Raw genomic sequence first — 7,874 nt, forward strand, 5'->3', positions numbered from 1 at the left:
GTCAACAGCTAGAGTACATTAAGGACAGCTCATATCCCTGTAGCAGACAGAGGTGCTGATAGGAAGAATAAAGAGCTCTAGGGTCCTCTAAAGAAAAAGAGAAATCTAATTATAATGTCTATAAATGTCCTTGAGATACTTCTGCACAGACCATGTTATATTACCCATCTGTATTACATTAGGTTAAGCTATAGCCCAGCTTCAGCTGGTACACCAATCATAAATGCAGCTGGCCCTGAGGGTCAGCTAGCATCCAATCAGAAAACATACATACTCTAATGGTGACAACTACATGCTCTTCCCTTACCCATCATTCAATCAACAACAGAAGTTTGGGTAATAAAATGAATTTCAAAAATGTGTTTTATCTATGAAATCAATGGCTACTTAATACGTTCGAATGTTAGAAAGCTGCTCTTGCTGGTGAAACTAAGGGTATGCAATTTTGTGGTTGGCCAAAATATTTTAAATGCACTACCTAATCATGCATGATCAGAGAATATAAAAATCCAGTGAGGCACAGAGCCTGTACCTTCTGTATGGAACCCAAGGCTTGATTCCAAATTGGTCCTGTGTCCATCTAGCCACTGAAGATTGTTCTTGCCCTGATGCTGACCAGAATCCTGCCTGTGGAATACTGTCACTCAAACTGTGGTCGAAGAACCTAAAGCAGAGTAAGGATTTCATCTAATTTACAGAACAGGTTGTGTTAGCTAGTATTAACTTGCTTGCAAATAAATGTCTGTTTAATAAATGTATGCGTGGCAAAATTTGGTCTGAAATTTGCTTTCTTTAAAATCTGATAGTAAGGTTGGGGAGGAATGCCCTCAGCCACCTCAAACTTTTCAGTGACTACGATTTTTCATTGTTGTTAAAAAGAACTTAAGAGAGCTTGCATGACCAAATTGACTTATATCCATTTGCAACACATTCCCAAGTGACAAGAAACTGGCAGCAGGCATTTAATAGAGAGCAATTGCAGGAAAGCAAATTTCTGCAAATACACATGAGGATTTTAGATTTAAAACCTGACTGCTGGAGTAGCACATTTCCTGAAATTAGCATCAAGGTCTAAAATAGAAGGGGAAGTCCATCTCAGAACAGGAGGTGCATGGCACAAGAACCTAAAGATCTAGATTAGAGACTCTGACACCCTTTAGATAAGGCTTGCATCCTGAGAGGAACTAACATAAGGGAAGGCTGAGCAGAAAACACATGAAGATTTCCATGAATCTTCTCCCATGAGTCTTCTCTATTTTCCCTCTGTAGCTCTTAGAATTTGTGAGCAAAGGTAAGGCCAGGCCTAGCTCTCAAGACAGGAGGAAAACGTTATCTTAATACTCCACTGCCTTCTAGTCCACTAAATAAGTGCAAATATATTTGTGATGATTTCTGTAGCCTAACCTATTCTTATAAACTTTTCTACAAGATGCTTTCCAATCATGTTTTATAACAATTTTTTTAAAGATAAACCAAGGAAGGAAGCCAACATTGTGTGAAGGAAGTTAATTCCAGAAGGAGTAAGTGAAAATTATGGAATTAGAATTCATACTCTTCTTTTGATCGATCACCCGGAGAAGACCAATAACTGGGACCTAGAGAAATGACTTCCTAAGATATTAAAAAGTCAAAGGGAGAGAAATTTGTGCAGACCTTGAGAATGTGCCTTAAAGATCTTAACTAAGGGAAGTTCATAAACCAAAGACACCCAGTTATGCATGGATACCCATACTTATCTCCCTTCCCTAAACGCAGACTGGATACTAAGGCAAGACTTCCTGGACTCTTCTAAAGGCCAACTTTGGTTCAAGGACTCCTGATGGCCTTGACAAATTTTCTTTGGACTGCTTGGCAGCCTAGGACACTTCCACTCAATCTACCTTGCCTCATTCCCTCAGCTGTGGTCAAACTGGCATCACCGTCTGATTGTTCTCCCAGCTCTCGCTGGCTCCCTCCCCCATTTTCTCTTATATGTATGTCATCTAATAACATCTTTGCATGTTTAATCACATCTTAGTGTCTGCTTCTTGAAGGACTTGGATACACAATTCTACCATTTTTTTTTTCAAGTAGTTAAAATAGGAAATAGTAGTAATTAATTCACAGCCAGTTCCTTCTCTCTTAGTTGTTGGGATCAGTAAAATCTTTGGGTGAAAATGTGTTTATTTTGAATGTGTTTATTTTGGAGGTGGATCTATAGTACCTTTGGTGAGCGTAATATTGTTAAAGTCTGATATTGTTAAAGCCCAATAAGTATCTTTCTTTTAGAATCTAGATGGGAAATTGTAATTTTTAGAAATCTTGAATATCTATAGAGAGATTTAAAATGCCCTCCAGATATAAGACATCATTATTTTCATAAAACAAATTTCCACTGCAGTAATAAAGTTTTAGTTTATGTACTTGTCTAAAATTAGATATGAATGGGACCTTAGGAACCTTTTGTTCTAACTTCTCCTACCCTCTTTTTATTTCAGGAGGAAAAATTTCGGTCTAGACAGTAAGAAGGGCCTTGTCAAGTATGCACATGTTGGGTCACAGACAGTTTCTGACACAGGTGCCCCAGTGCTTAGCACTGTGCACTGCTTCCAGCTGAAGGAGCCTCTGGGTGACAGGGGCGATTTGCTTCACATTTCGAGAGGTCTCATGCAATGTCAAGAGATGTAGAAATAAGAGTAGACTTATTGTTAAGGGTTATGGGAACCTAAATTCTTGTTTAATCTCTCCTAACAACTGCTGCTCGGCCTTGGGCAATTCCTGTGACATCTCACATTTGAGGTCTGCACTTGGCAGACATCATAGGGGAGGGAGGGAGGTTACCAAATAACTAAATACAGAATATAGCCAAGGGAAGTCATGGAGCCAAGGAATATTTGAGTCTTCCTCTTTAGGATAAATATTAAAGTTTCTAAGAAAATTAAACCAGAGGAAAAAAAATGGTGTAGATGATAGAGGCTCTGTTCATGCCTCTCGCGACCAAATCAAAGTTGTGACTGAAACAAAGAGCAGCAGCAAGGAAAAATTGCCTGGCATCCAGATGAACAAGCCATACAATTAGGGAGAAACACAAGAAATCATCTGCATGGACAGGGCGAGGACGCGGGGTTGCCGGGTCAAGCATCTGAGTAAGAGAAAAAGAGGCTGAGGCTGAGGCAGTGGCAGCTGCAGACGCCTCTTAAAGGGGCCGCGTCCACGAGCAGATTTTTGCATGACAAACCTGCTCTCTCTGTGCACCAGTGCCGATTCGGCTGCGCGCAGGAGGCACTAAGGACTTACAGGGAGACATTGTTGGAGTGAGAGCTGAGGTGAGAACTGCTCTGTACAGAAGTGATGGCGGTATCCATTGTTCCCTGTTGAACCCTCCCCTTCCCAGTAAGCGGACACAGTGCCACCATAACCGTGATGTCCTTGAACTGCACGGCATCAAACTGGATAACAGAGGTTGCTCTGCCCAGAGCATTCCCTGAAACTTCACCTCCCCCAACTCGCAGCCCCACCCAAGCCACATCCAGGGATATCCTCAGCAAGTCAGGTGCTCCTTGCTGAGTGGTACCTAGACTCACACTGAAGACAGCTGGCCTCAGTTTCTGGTGTGGCTTTTCTTTCTTTTTTTTTTTTTTAAGGCAAGGCAACCCTTGGTTGACCTCACAGATTGCAAAGAACTTGTCAGCTTACAATCCCTTATTTTTTATTTTTTTATGCCTACAGCACCTAGTCTTCAGAGGTGGTCTCTCATTCAAGTACTAACCAGGCCTGACCCTGCTTAGCTTCCGAGTTCAGATAGGATCGGGCTTGTTCAGGGTAGCATGGCCGTAGACTCTGGTGTGGCCTTTTGAGGCAACTATAAGCACAGCATCTCTGGACTGCTTACTGAATCTTAACATGGCACCAGAGGGGCAGAAGCTTGGTCTAAATTTGGTCTGCAGCTGAACCTCTCTCAGGACTGTACCACTGGCCACCTACTTCACAAATCCACATTAATAAGACCAGGAGACTTAGGAACTTTGCTTAGTACATAGAAGCAGACACAGAAAGGCAGCCAAAATAAGAAGACAAAGAAGCAGAAACCATATGAGAGAAGAGAACAGAGATCCAGATATAATGGAGTCAAGTCATCTAACAGATGCAGAGTTCAAAACATTGGTTATAAAGATACTCAATGAACTTTTGGGAAGTGTAGATAAATTCAGCAAAGAGACACACAATCTGAATAGCAAGAGATAAGATGCCAAGACTATAAAAATAATTTAAGGAGCATATGGGACACTATTAAGGGTCCAAATATCCATCTGATCGGTGTAACTGAAGAAAATCAAGATGTTGAACAGCTGTTTGAAGAAATAATGATGGAAAACTTCCCTAACCTGGTGAAGGAAATGGACATAAAACCCCAGGAAGCTCAGAGAATTTCAAAAATCAGGGATCCAAAGAGGCTCACACCAAGACACATCATAAATAAAATGCCAAAGGTTAAATATGAAGAAAGAATATTAACAGCGGCAAGAGAAAAACAGATAGTTACCTATAAGGGAAAACCCATAAGACTGGCAGCTGATTTCTCGAAAGAAACTATGCGGTACAGAAGGGCTTGGCAAAAAAACATTCAATGGAACGAAGACACAGGATCTACAACTAAGGATATTTTATCCAGCAAAGCTTTCATTTAGAGGTGAAGGACAGATAAAGAGCTTCCCAGACAAAAATAAGCTAAAGAAATTTATCACTACCAAGCCAGTATTACAGGAAATGTTGGAGGGACTTCTTTAAGAAGAAAAAATACAAAAGACTCACTTTAGATTGAAAGACACACACAGACTAAAAGGAAGGGGACGGAAAAAGATATTGCTTTGATGGACCTAGAAGGTATTTAAAGAGAAAGAGAAACACTATATGATTTCACTTATATGTAGAATCTAAGGAATAAAAAGAACAAACTAATCAAATATAGTGGATGATTTGGTGACAGACAGAGGGGAGGGGGATTTGGGGAGCTGGGAGAATGGGGTGAAGGGCTAAAGAAGTATAAATTAGTAGCTGATGGATGGTCTTGGGTATAGGGAGCACGGCATAGGGAATGCAGTTAGCATTAATATGTTGGCTAGGTGGAGGGTCGAGAGAGGGAGGGAGCAATTGGTGGGATCATTTTATGAATTATATAGATGTCTAACCAATGTACTGTGTACTTGAAACTAATTGAAGTAAATAAATTTTAAAAAGTCCCAAGTAAGTTAATTTCAAACTGAAAAAGAATATTTTGCTCTCCTCTTCCCTATATAACAAATTACTCCAAAATAATCCTGTTTGAAGGTCATTTATTATAAGTAACCTATTAGTTCACTAGGCTTATCAAATTTCAACTCCAACCATAATTAATACTTGGCATCTTACGATTATTTAAGAATAGCACTGCAGTTACATGGTTTGAAATCAACTTAGAAATTTACATGGTGCTTTTGCCTATGTTAATGGGGAAAATCTAAAATCACTTATTTTATCTGTAATTTTAGGTTCTGTGCCATGTTTTGACTGCCATATATGCCACCTTTTCTTGTCTCCAGAGAGAAGACTTTTAGATCGTTTATTAAAGATTTGAAAAAATATTGCTAAGACCTTCTCATGCAGTGTGTTGTGCTGGGTTGTATTCTATGCCCTTCATCTGCCCTCCAGTCTCACTCTTTTCCATTTGCTCTCTCAGACCCTGGAGATAGACTTGTATGGGTTCAGTTGGATGCAGCCAGTGTGCAGCACCAGCAACAGATAAGAGAGAGAAGAGTGAGCACAGGGTATTAATTTTTCTGGCTACTCCCTATGAGGTTACCCCCAATTGGCTGTGTCTCTCAACCAAGACAGAACAACGCAGCCCTGCTCCTCTCCATTTCTGGTAACCTTTGTCCTTGCGGCTTAGATACATGGAGAAGAGAAAGATCCACTGGTCTGGGCAGTTAGGAAAACTTAGCTGAATTTTGCCAGAGCACTTGTGTGGTGCAATTGATGGGAAGTCTGGAGGAGGTGTGGATGTGAGGAAGAATAATCTTGGCTGTGAAAAAAAAAAGAAATAGGGGAAGAGATCCTAGTGGAGGAGTCTTAAGAAAAGGCTTTTGTTTTCAGGCTAGAGACTTAAGAATGTTTATAGGCTGTGAGAATGTGACCATAATTTGACTGATGTTAAGCAGAGATGAGATCAAAAGCATGAAGGAAGGAACATTGGACTTGAACAGCTTGAGCTTTTAAGGAAGAAAATTATGGTGGCCATGTTCATAGACACACCTTTAAAGGGCTGTGTGTAAGAGAGTTGATGGAGTTATTCTCTGGGAATTTCTATTCTTTCTGTGAAATAGGACACTAGAGCGAAGGAGTTAGAGGAGATTTCATGAGAGAGTGAAGTTTTAGCATATGGGGAGAATGAGACGAGGAGCTGTCCAAGCACAGGCAAAGAGGAGTAACTGATGGTGCTGGAGGCTCACCTGAGGCTGGATGTTGTGAATCCCAGTAATTGCAGATGAAAGAATTACTCTCAAGAGCACAAGTGTAGAGAAGTTTAACTGGAACTGGTTCAGCTTTGTAGGTGTTACCTGGTGGTTCCAGGGAAAGCATATGGAATCAAAGATGCTGACAAGAGAATTGACATATGGTTAAATGCCCAAGGGCCTAGGCCATAGGACCAAGGAAACCGTGATCAGTAGAGTGTTGATAACTTCAGAAAAGTGGGGATAAAAGTCTTATAAGGGTTTTGTGAAAATTAAATGTTATAATCAATATAGAAAACTGTCAGGAAGTGCTCTATAATTCTACCCTACTTACAAGTTAACAGGTTAGCCTGCCACAGGATGCTGGTAGAAGACACGAGATGCCTGGGACAGAGGCAAAGAAGTTTATTACTCACAGCAAAAGGAGTAGCCAGAGCTTCATGCTCATTTATATTGGTTCTCTATGTCCCCCAAGTCTCATGAGGGCAACACAAGCCTGTGATAGATATTCACATACACAGTGGGTTGAATTACAGGAGAGAGGCATTAAGTTTGGGGATTTAACGCTTTCTACTAAGCAGAAGCAACCTTGCTCTTTGTCCAGGGGGAGACGTTAGCTCATTCCTTAAGGTCACTTGCTACAAACACAACTCTGAGAAATGGTCTGGCTAAAGAGTATTCATAGCCTTGCATTCTTGGCACAGCTAGCAAGAATATGCAGGAATGCTCAAAGCCCATGGCATATTGCTTCTTCCAATAAGTATAGTGTCTGGCAGATAGTAGGTTTTCAACAAATATTAGCCATAATTAATGATTATGCTGTTATTCATGATTAAGTTGAATCCTAGTTAAAATTCAGAGGAGATAAATGGAGGAGTCAAGGATTCAAGGGCATATATATTTCACCAGCAATAAGAGTCTTGATATTCAGCTCCAGCAAAATGAAAATGCTGGAATGTTTGACTTATTTGAAGATAAAATACAAAGAAAATAAGAACTAGAAGTCTTTGAATAAATTTGTTATAAAAATTATTCTTTTTAACACTGTATAGCATGAAATATGAAAGTAGAACACATGATGAAATGGCTAAAGTAAATCATAATACAATTACATTTTTGAAAACATAATAGATAAGCATGGGATGCAGAAAAAATCTATAAATGTGGGTGAGAATGTTAATCGTCATATACCATTTACCTAAAAATTCAAATGGAGACAACTAGACGTACAAAGCGAGAAAAAAAATTCCAGAATAGTTCCAAAGTCAAGAGAGTGAACAAAATAACCTCCTAGACAACTAAAATAAGATCTTTTATGGTCTACGATAAAATTTGAAGGTTATATAAAAATACAACAATACTTTTCAACCCAATCTTCAGCTCCTTTTCCTTCGATTTTCTCTTCAA

General features: G+C 39.8%; 1 pseudogene; it reads right to left on the reverse strand.

Moving 5' to 3' along the window:
- Positions 1-3,699: 3,699 nt before the first annotated feature.
- Positions 3,700-3,818, reverse strand: LOC111736461 (annotated as a pseudogene).
- Between the last annotated feature and the right edge of the window lie 4,056 nt (positions 3,819-7,874).

This window comes from Pteropus vampyrus, unplaced genomic scaffold (assembly GCF_000151845.1).
Source record: "Pteropus vampyrus isolate Shadow unplaced genomic scaffold, Pvam_2.0 Scaffold19, whole genome shotgun sequence".
Taxonomy (NCBI): Eukaryota; Metazoa; Chordata; class Mammalia; order Chiroptera; family Pteropodidae; genus Pteropus; species Pteropus vampyrus.